The sequence below is a fragment of the Hordeum vulgare genome, chromosome 7H (assembly GCF_904849725.1).
Source record: "Hordeum vulgare subsp. vulgare chromosome 7H, MorexV3_pseudomolecules_assembly, whole genome shotgun sequence".
Classification (NCBI taxonomy): domain Eukaryota; kingdom Viridiplantae; phylum Streptophyta; class Magnoliopsida; order Poales; family Poaceae; genus Hordeum; species Hordeum vulgare.
In genome coordinates, this window is record NC_058524.1 from 89,851,409 (window position 1) to 89,861,561 (window position 10,153).

The 10,153-nt window shown below is 44.2% G+C and overlaps 1 long non-coding RNA gene across 1 annotated transcript; it reads left to right on the forward strand.

The window, feature by feature from the left end:
* Nucleotides 1-4,691: 4,691 nt before the first annotated feature.
* Nucleotides 4,692-5,441, forward strand: LOC123406974. The gene is made up of 3 exons (XR_006612505.1): nt 4,692-4,734; nt 5,108-5,174; nt 5,386-5,441. It is a non-coding gene; the product is annotated as an uncharacterized LOC123406974 (long non-coding RNA).
* The last annotated feature ends 4,712 nt before the right edge of the window (nt 5,442-10,153 follow it).

Here is a 10,153-nt window from a genome sequence, read left to right on the forward strand (position 1 = left end):
ATATTTAACTATTACAACATGAGCATCTCATACATCCAACATATCACATCATATCTTTGGCCATATCACATCATATGCATACCCTGCAAAAACAAGTTAGACGTCCTCTAATTTGTTGTTGCATGTTTTACGTAGCTGCTATGGGTATCTAGTATGATCGCATCTTACTTACGCAAAGCCATAACGGTGATATGCAAATTGCTATTTAACCTTCTCCAAGGACCGCCTCGGTCAAATCTGATTCAACTAAAGTTGAAGAAACAGACAACCGCCAGTCATCTTTATGCAACAAGTTGCATGTTAGTCGATGAAACCGGTCTCTCATAAGCGTACGAGTAAGGTTGGTCCGGGCCGCTTCAATCCAACAATACCGCCGAATCAAGACAAGAGTAAGGAGGGCAGCAAATTAAACATCAACGCCCACAAACTCTTTTGTGTTCTACTCGAGATATCATCTATGCATGAACCTAGCTCATGACGCCACTGTCGGGAACGTTGCATGGGAAACAAAAATTTGCCTACGCACACGAAGATCTATCATGGTGATGATCATCTACGAGAGGGAGATTGGATCTACATACCCTTGTATATCACTAAGTGGGAAGTGTTAAGAAACGTGGTTGATGTAGTGGAACGTCTTCGCGATCCAAATCGCCGCCGTCCCACGATCCGTCCCGATCTAGTACCGAACGGATGGTACCTCCGCGTTCAGCACACATACAGCTCGATGACGATCTCCGCCTTCTTGATCCAGCAAGAGAGACGGGGAAGTATATGAGTTCTTCGGGAGCGTGACGACACGCCGGTGGTGGTGATGATCTTATTCCTGCAGGGCTTCGCCTAAGCACCGCAGGAATCCGATCTAGAGGAAGAACTATGAAGTAGAGGTTTATGGTTGCACGTGGCAAAGTTGTGTCTTAAAAACCCTAAAACCTCTAGTATATATAGCAAGAACCAAGGGGTGGGGATTGCCTCCTACTCCAAGTAGGAGGGCTTCAGCCGAGAGGGAGGAGGAGGGATCCTCCTCCAATTCGGTTTGGAGGGAGGAGTCCCTTCCTTCCTTCCCACCTCCTCTTTTTTTCTTTTTTTCTTTGTTTTTATCCTTGGCCGAAATAGCCTTATTGGGCTAACCTCACCATCCCACTAAGGGTTGGTGTGCCACCAATGGGCCTATTAGGTTCTCTCCCGGGTGGGTGGCCCCTCCCGGTAAAACCCCGGAACCCATTCATCACTCCCGCTACACTGCCGGCAATGCCCGAAATCTTTTCGGAAGCCAAATACAACAATCTTATATATCAATCTTCGTCTCTGGACCATTCTGAAAACCCTAGTGACGTCCGGGATCTCATCCGGGAATCCGAACAAAACTTCTGTCACCAGCACCTATAACTCAACTATACCGAAACGTCACCGAACCTTAAGTGTGCAGACCCTGCAGGTTCGAGAACTATGTAGACATGACCTGATACACTCCCCGATCAATATCCAATAGCGGGACCTAGATGTTCATATTGGATCCTACATATTCTACGAAGATCTTATCGGTTGAACCTCTATGTCAAGGATTCAAACAATCAAGTATATCATTCCCTTTGTCCTTCGGTATGTTACTTGCCCGAGATTTGATCATCGGTATTTCCATACCTATTTCAATCTCGTTACCGGGAAGTCTCTTTACTTGTTCCGTAATACAAGATCCCGTGACTAAGTCTTTAGTCACATTGCTTGCAAGGCTTGTATGTGATGCTGTATTACCGAGTGGGCCCCGAGATACCTCTCCGTCACACGGAGTGACAAATCCCAGTCTTGATCCATGCTAACTCAATGGTCACCTTCGGAGATACCTGTAGAGCACCTTTATAGTCACCCAGTAACGTTGCGACGTTTGATACACACAAGGTATTCCTCGGATGTCAGTGAGTTACATGATCTCATGGTCATAGGAATGAATACTTGACATGCAGAAAACAATAGCAACAAAATGACATGATCACATGCTACATTTATAGTTTGGTCCTTGTCCATCACATCATTCTCCTAATGATGTGATCACGTCATCAAGTGACAACACTTGTCTATGGTCAGGAAACCTTAACCATCCTTGATCAACTGGCTAGTCAACTAGAGGCTTACTAGGGACATAGTTTTGTCTATATATCCACACATGCATTTATGTTTCCATTCAATACAATTATAGCATGGATAATAAACAATTACCTTGAAACTGGAAATATAATAATAACTATTTTATTATTGCCTTTAGGGCATATTTTCAACACTCGAGGATGTCCGCTGCAAAGTGCTAGTAGTGCAAGGTGGATCCCGTCAAAGAGGCCAGCGGCCGTAGTTTGCTTAGGATTGAACATGCATGTAGGTATGTTTCCAAGTCATACATGATCCCTTTTTTATTGCAATATAAATTGATACGATTTTATTTCCCTCCAAGGAAACAGTCTCGTGGAGTAGGATGCATGCTTTGTGATCTGGGAGACGTCATGCAAACGTGGGTAGTGGCGAAGGCAGGAACAAGTTTTAGGTGTGGTGGAGATTACAGAATGAAAAAGTATGTATAATATAAAAGCTCACTAGATATTATATACAACATATTACTTTGTGTTAGCATTCGCACATGGATTAACCAACAACCAGTCCCGGCACACAAGCAGATATCCATTGATCTACCGTAGTGTGATGGCTCAAATCTGAAAAGTTGTAGTATATATATTGTATAATCTTTGTAAATGCGACAAGTTAGGTGTGGCGGACGCCAAAGCTATCCACATAGCTGGCTCCGCCACTGGACGTGGGGCTCAAAGACGCGGGGCAATTACAATGAATGTAACTTTTTAACTAATTACATTAAATCTAATGGACATCCTATTTTAATTTGCAATCATGCCTTGGGATTATGGCCTGATTTTTCTGGCTTTCGTTGGATTTGTATGCGCACATAGATATACATTTTCAGTCCAAACTAAGCAGACTTCTTGTTCAATCAGGTTTCTAATTTTTTTTCCTATTTGAACACGTACATGTTTGCATATTTTTAACGGATATACGTGTTTTTCTGGACTGTAACCAATGTTTATCTTTTTTTTACATGTGTCATGTTATGCAGAAAGTTATCTGAATCCTATCACGTTACAAATATCAAACGGTCATAGATTTATAATTTCTACTTTTTTCTGTGATACGCGTGAGCGTGTGATGCGTTAAAGAGAGAGCGAGAGATAATAGGCACTAAGAGAACCTCGCTCCCTCACTGCGGCAGCAGCCGAATATACTAACGGCAAAAGTATTCTGGCTATAACGTACTTCTTGATGTATGGTCGTATGGGTGCATGAAAGATGCAAGTTTCAAACCTGACGTCTTCATGTGCACGTTGTGGATCCAAACCATAGGTACTCATTCGCACGTTGTGGATATCAAATTGAGTGGCCGTAGGCGCGCGGCAGCACACATTTGGACGGCAAAGTAACCCTTCATCCATCACAATGCAAGTGCCTTGCGGCTGGCGGCCACGCCGGCCGTCGTGACCCCGTCCACATGACGACCGATGGAGGCAGAGGCACTTGCACCAACTCTCATCGACCAACCGCCGGCTCGATTAGTCAACGTACGCGCTGCAGATTTTCCTGATCTCCCCGTCGGCGCCGGTGAGCACCTCCATCCTGCCCATGTTGATCATGGCGGCGGCGTAGTCCCTGAAGTACTGTCGTGTGCACATAGTGGAGGCTTGATCGACCGGCCGCATAGGAATTTTTGTCCAAAAGGACCCCCTCGCGAACATGAATGTCAAAAAAGACCACCTGCGAGTGCTAAAGAGGGAAAGGACCAGCTCCACGGGTGGCGGCAGGCGCGCCAGGCGGCACGTGGCACCTGCCGCCACGGCCCGAGGCGGCCGGGGCCTGCCGCCACGCGCGCAGGCAGCCGACAGAGGTGCCGCCACGAGGCAAGGCGGCTGGCGGGAGATTCCGTTCCCGCGGCTCGGCGACGTAACGGGAATCACAGACGGGCCCTGCCGCCTCGGCATATGGCGGCCAGGTGGGACAGGCCGCCTCGGGAGGAGGCGGCGGGTACTGTTGCCGCGCTGAGACTGCGCGGAATTCCACTGACTGCGCTGATTTCGAGGCTCGTTGATTCCTACGCAGAGACAGTCTCCACCGACGAAACAGTATCCCATTTTTCCCGCTCTCCACCGACGAAACAGTGTGAAAATTTTCTTTATATACGAACCGCGGCGCTGCCTCCTCTCACTCTCTTCTCCTCCCGTTGCCTTCTGTGTCACCCTCTTCTCTTTCTCTTTCTCACTCTCTTCTGAAGAACAAGTCCATATGAAGGTTTAAGTTGCGATTTTGGATGGTTTAAAGTTAGATTTTTAAGACGTTGCAGTTGAAGAAAAGATAGATCAAGGTAAGAGCTTTCCATTTCTTTTGGTCTTGTTTGCATGCATGATGTTTTATTTTGTTTGATTAGTTTGTAAGTATGTTCTTTCTTTTGTCTTAGGAAGTGTATTATCACTTTCATGGAACTATTTTGAAGACGTTGTAGTTGAAAAAAAGTTAGATCAAGGTAAGAGCTTTACATTTCTGTTCGTCGTGTTTGCATGCATGATGTTTTATTTTGTTCGATTAGTTTCTAAGTATGTGTTTATCTTTTGTCTTAGGGACTGTATTATCACTTTTGTGGAACTATTTTGTCATGCGATATGAACTACTAAGTTGAAGATCAAGGTATGAGACTCTGTTCATATTTGTGTTCATGTGATAATAGGTCGACTATGTTCATATATTACCGATGATTTGTTCGTGCAATATACTGGTATTTAGAAAGGAGCCGGAAAAATGCCGATGTAACTAGCATTTTTGTAAAAAACATGTAATAATATGTTAGCTCTATTAGTATTAGTACATGCAAGACGCGTGTGTAATATATTTGTTTATGTGATAATTTATCAACCCCGTAGAAATATGACTCGTGATATATATATATATATATATATATATATATATATATATATATATATATGCATGCAGTATGTATTTTTAGACTTTTGCTAGCACGGAAATAATTATGTGTGTAATATTTTTGTTCATATGAAAATAGGTGGAATTCGCTGATATTATTCTGGTGATATATTATATTCGGAAGGATATCCTTATTTAAACCAGAGGTATGAATGATATATTGTAATTCATCTTCTATTTATTTTATAGTTGTAGTGTCACGATAAATGGTACAATATAAATTATTATGCGTAGATGTAATGGATGTTGTTAAATTGTTATATGTAAAAAAGATAAGTAATGGATGTTGTTATTACAATGTAAATATGAAAATCTGATTTATAATGGACTAACGATGTAAATATGGCTGCTCGTTAGGTACTATGGAAAATTTGTTAGTGTTTTATGGGCACATCGTACGTGAGGGTCCTTCTGATGTGGATGTGTCTAGGTGCGGGATGACTACGGTTGTAGTGAAAGACATGGTTAATGTAGAGTATGCGGCAGTTAGAAGGTGCATCCGATCGGTGTTTGGTTCAGCGATGAATGGGAAAAAAATGACCCTGGAGGCTTTTGTGGTTGAGGGAGGAAATCGTTGGGTTCTACGACGGGTTACTGGTGAAAGAGCATGGGCGTCGTACATGGGTTTTGCAAGCAATCCCAATAACTCCATGTATGGACAACCCATGGTTTATGTGGAGTTCATTTCTGCCAGTGATGTCGCCGAGTGCAGCAGCGGTGCCGGTGAGGCCCAGTTGGCCATAACTGTAGCCCCCGACGCCGGCCCATCGGAACCAAGTGGTGGCGAACATATGGCCATAACTGTAGCCCCCGACGCCGGCCCAACGGAACCAACAGGTGGCCAACAAGTGTATGACACGGGATATTGGTCTGCGGTCGTTGACATGAGCGAACATGTCGAGGGATTGCCGGAGGCGCTAGATGATGACGATGATGGTCATTCTTCTGCGTCTTCGGAATCAGATGATGATGAAGTTGTTCCTCCTAAGAAGGCGGTCGCTGCAGCAATCAACCCAGAGTTTTTATAGGTTATGAGCATCACCAATGAATTTCACTCTGTTGCTGGCCTAGACGCGGGGAGTCTGGCCGTTGGACAGATTTTCCCAGATAAGAAATCTGCTAAACAAGCAATACATAGCTATGCAATTGCTATACACAGGCAACATAGAGTGAAGCAGTCTGATAAAAAGGAGTTGAAGCTCATATGCATCCATCGCGAAGCGGGTTGCCGCGGAAGAGTTATTGCTCGCCAGAAGCCTGGGGTATGTCAGCCATGGCATGTCATAAAAATAGAGCAACATGGTTGTGAGCAAACCGGCACTCTTTCAGAGCACCGCAATGTGACTGCAGAATATGTGTCATAGGTGATGCAAACCATTGTGCAGCAAAGTCTTAATATTAGTATTAGGGCTTTGCGTGCAACTGCATCTGATCTGATTTGTTTCCCAGACAGCTATAGCAAGGCTCGTCATGCAAAGGAAAAGATATTTCAGAGGTTGTATGGAACCTATGAGGAGGCGTACTCTTTTGCCCCTAGAATGTTGCATCAGATTTCAGTTGCTAACAAGGGGACTCAAGTTTTCCGGAAAGAACGTCCAAATCCATTGAACCCAGACGAGCAAATCCTGGACCGCTTATTCTGGGCATTCGCCCAGACTATACAAGCATTCAAGCATTATCGTCCGGTTGTATCAATTGATGGTACATTTCTCACTGGAAAGTACAAGGGCACACTCTTAGTGGCGATGGCACCTGATGCAAACAATCAACTTCTTCCTATTGCCTATGCACTAGTGGAGAGCGAAAACAAACATAGTTGGCTATGGTTCCTGTGTTGCCTGAAGATGGGTGTCATCAAAGATCGGGAAGGGGTTTGCATCATCTCTGATCGCAACACCGGACTATTAAGCGCGCTTGAGATAATTAAGGCTTCACAAGATCCAGATTGGGGGTGGCCCGATCTGGAGACAAGGTGGTGCATGAGGCATTTGGCAGCTAATTTTTATTCGAAATTCAAAAACAAAGATTGGTTCAAGCTATTCAAGAGGATGTGCATGCAGAAAACTACAGCAGAAACGAATGCTATCTGGGCAGGTATCAATGGTCAGATCGAGCGCGCATCCCTCCCGGCGAGAGAAGACCGGAGGGGTCGTCGAACAGCAATAAATTTGAGCCAGTGGATTAATGAGAATTGTCCCAATTTGTACAAGTGGGCGCAGTCTCATGACAGTGGCACTAGATACGGTATAATGACAAGCAACATGTCCGAGGTGCACAATGGTGTTCTTAAAGGGGTGAGGGCACTACCTATCACAGCACTAATTGATGAAACTTGGAACCGGACTGTGTCATACTTTGCAGATAGAGTCACCGTTGCCAAGGAACTAGTTGATTTGAACAAGACCTGGTCTGAGAAGATGCAAAGACATCTTGATGACAAAGCAAAGAAGTCACAAAGACATGGCTGCAGGCAGGTAGATGCACTTAGGAATAAATGGGAAGTTAGTGTGCGAGCAAAGTTTGTGAAGGGTCACCACAGGGGAGCAAAAAAACAAGCTGTGACGCTTGGCGCAACCTCGTGTGAGTGCACTTGCAACAAGCCCAAGCTTCTGGGATATCCTTGCAGTCACGTATTGCGGGCAGCTGCAGATCAACAAATTAGTGTCGAGCCATACGTATCACCATACTTTAACATGCACAATTTGTACAACACTTGGAACGGTGAGTTTTGGGCATGGGGCATTGATACGAACTACAAGCAATTATGGCCAGAAGGCACCACATGGGTTCCAGATCCCGCATTGATGCGAACCAGCAAGGGACGGTGTCAGTCTAGGCGTCATCGCAATGACATGGACCACAGCCAGTTGGGAGAACCAAGGCGATGCCGCGTATGTAGGTGTGCTGGTCACCCGCGTAGGGAGTGTCCGTATCGTAACAACAACACTGCGTGATATGTAACCATGCTATGTATTTTAATTTAATCGTGATGTAATATTCGGAATATGTATTTTAATTTCATCGTGATGTAATATTCGGAATATGTATTTTAATTTAATCGTGATGTAATATTCGGAATATGTATTTTAATTTCATCGTGATGTAATATTCGGAATATGTATTTTAATTTCATCGTGATGTAATATTCGGAATATTTAATTTAATTTCATCGTGATTGCAGGTTATGGCTGAAATGCCCCAACTTTTGAATGGTTATCACGACAACCACCACCGTTGCCAGCTTTTCATAAATCCAAATCATGAAAATCCTCCTCAGACCTTCCGGCTTCGAACTGAAAAGACGCCCTCGTCAATACATAATCGGTTCCTTGAACACCTTGAGGCTTATGGACTCCTACATTTTGCGAACATCGCAGCTCGTCGAGGTAGTTTTACTGCCGACCCATCCCTTTTGACATCCCTCGTTGATAGATGGAGACCGGAGACCCACACATTTCACTTTCGATGTGGAGAGCTTGCACCTACTCTAAAAGATGTGTCAATGATCACAGCTTTACCAATTAGAGGTGTGCCAGTGGTACATCCACGAGTTTCTCCTAATTGGGCAGCAGATGTCTCTGCCCGTCTGAGGCTCGAAATGCCCATATCAGATCGTTCTGGTCCGCCTCGAGGTGTCCCACTCAGCTGGCTTCGTATTAACTTCGAAATTTTATCTACCCATGCTGATCCTGAGACAACGAAGAGACACTTGTTTGCATATTTGTTGTGGCTCTTCGGTGTGATGTTTCCTAATTCTCACGGGGAGGTAGTTTTGCCTGGTCTCATCTATTTTTCCGCAAAGATAGTAGACGAACCTTTACCCCAAAATCCACCATATAGCTTTGGTTCTGCTTTGCTTTCTCACACATACCGAGGGTTGTGTGATGCCACTCAAAAAACTGCATTCACATCTAAAGCTCCATTACTTTGTGTCTCCTACGAGTTTCTACAGTTGTGGTCCTGGGAATACTTACCTGTAGGACGACCGCAGATAGTAGAACCCGCAACCCCGTACAACTATGGTGAGGGTGTTGTAACTATGTCCAGTCGGTGGATGCTGGGTCGAAAGAAATGGTCTACTAAAATTGCAAAAAATTATTACCCCATATACCATGATCAGTTTGAGCTTCTTAACGACTCACTAATAACATGGAACCCGTGGACTGAGGCGCACATTGATATGGTATTTGGTTCGCAACACATGCCAGTGGAATGCGTGAGAGATAGTGCCTTTTGGATGACTCGTTGCAATTTACTCTATCTATGGTTTGTGGAACCGTATAATCCTGACCGTGTCATGAGACAGTTCGGTCTATATCAAGATATTCCACCACCGGTTCCAAGATGTATCGACGAAGAAACTCATAAGTAAGTAAGATGTGACCTAGCTAAATAGATATTCCATCAACTATTCTTGAATTTTTTTGTTATCTATAATTACAGAATGAGCAATATGGGCAGATCTGGTGTGGACTAGAATGCAGAAAACATTGAATGGATAAATCAGTGGAATAATGAAGCTCTACAAAATATAGTGCCTCAGCAACGGTAATTTTACTAATGTTAATTTAATTATGTGCTTATAAAATACAGAATGTGATGTCAATTTAGTAATGTTAATTTATTTATGCAGAACGTACGATGCAACTACGACAGAAGCGTACTATAATTGGTATCGCATGAGCACGCATACTAGACTGACGAGTGAACCACGTACGATGCCAACACATCCAACGCATATGGAACAGTTGCAGAGACGGATGGACACATCATCAGCTTACTATCGTGACTCCGCGGTAATAATCAACATCTTGTTATTCAGGTTCATCATTTCATGAACAATTTAACCAACGAACAACGATTTTTTTTAGATTGATATTTGCACCCAAGTACAAGCGATGGCGAGGGAAGGAATGTGAGCCCAGGGAATTGATCCTAAAGGCAGGTCCTTCTTTAAAAAAATTAGCGAATTCGTCAGCACAAGGTTTACGAGATGCGGTACAGAGAACGACGTTGTCACTGCAGCGTACAACATTTCGGAACCGAGGTCAGCTAGACCGAGTGCGGCGCCGTCGTCGTCCATGCGGTGGGGAGAGGGTCCTAATACTACGCTGACACTTCCACG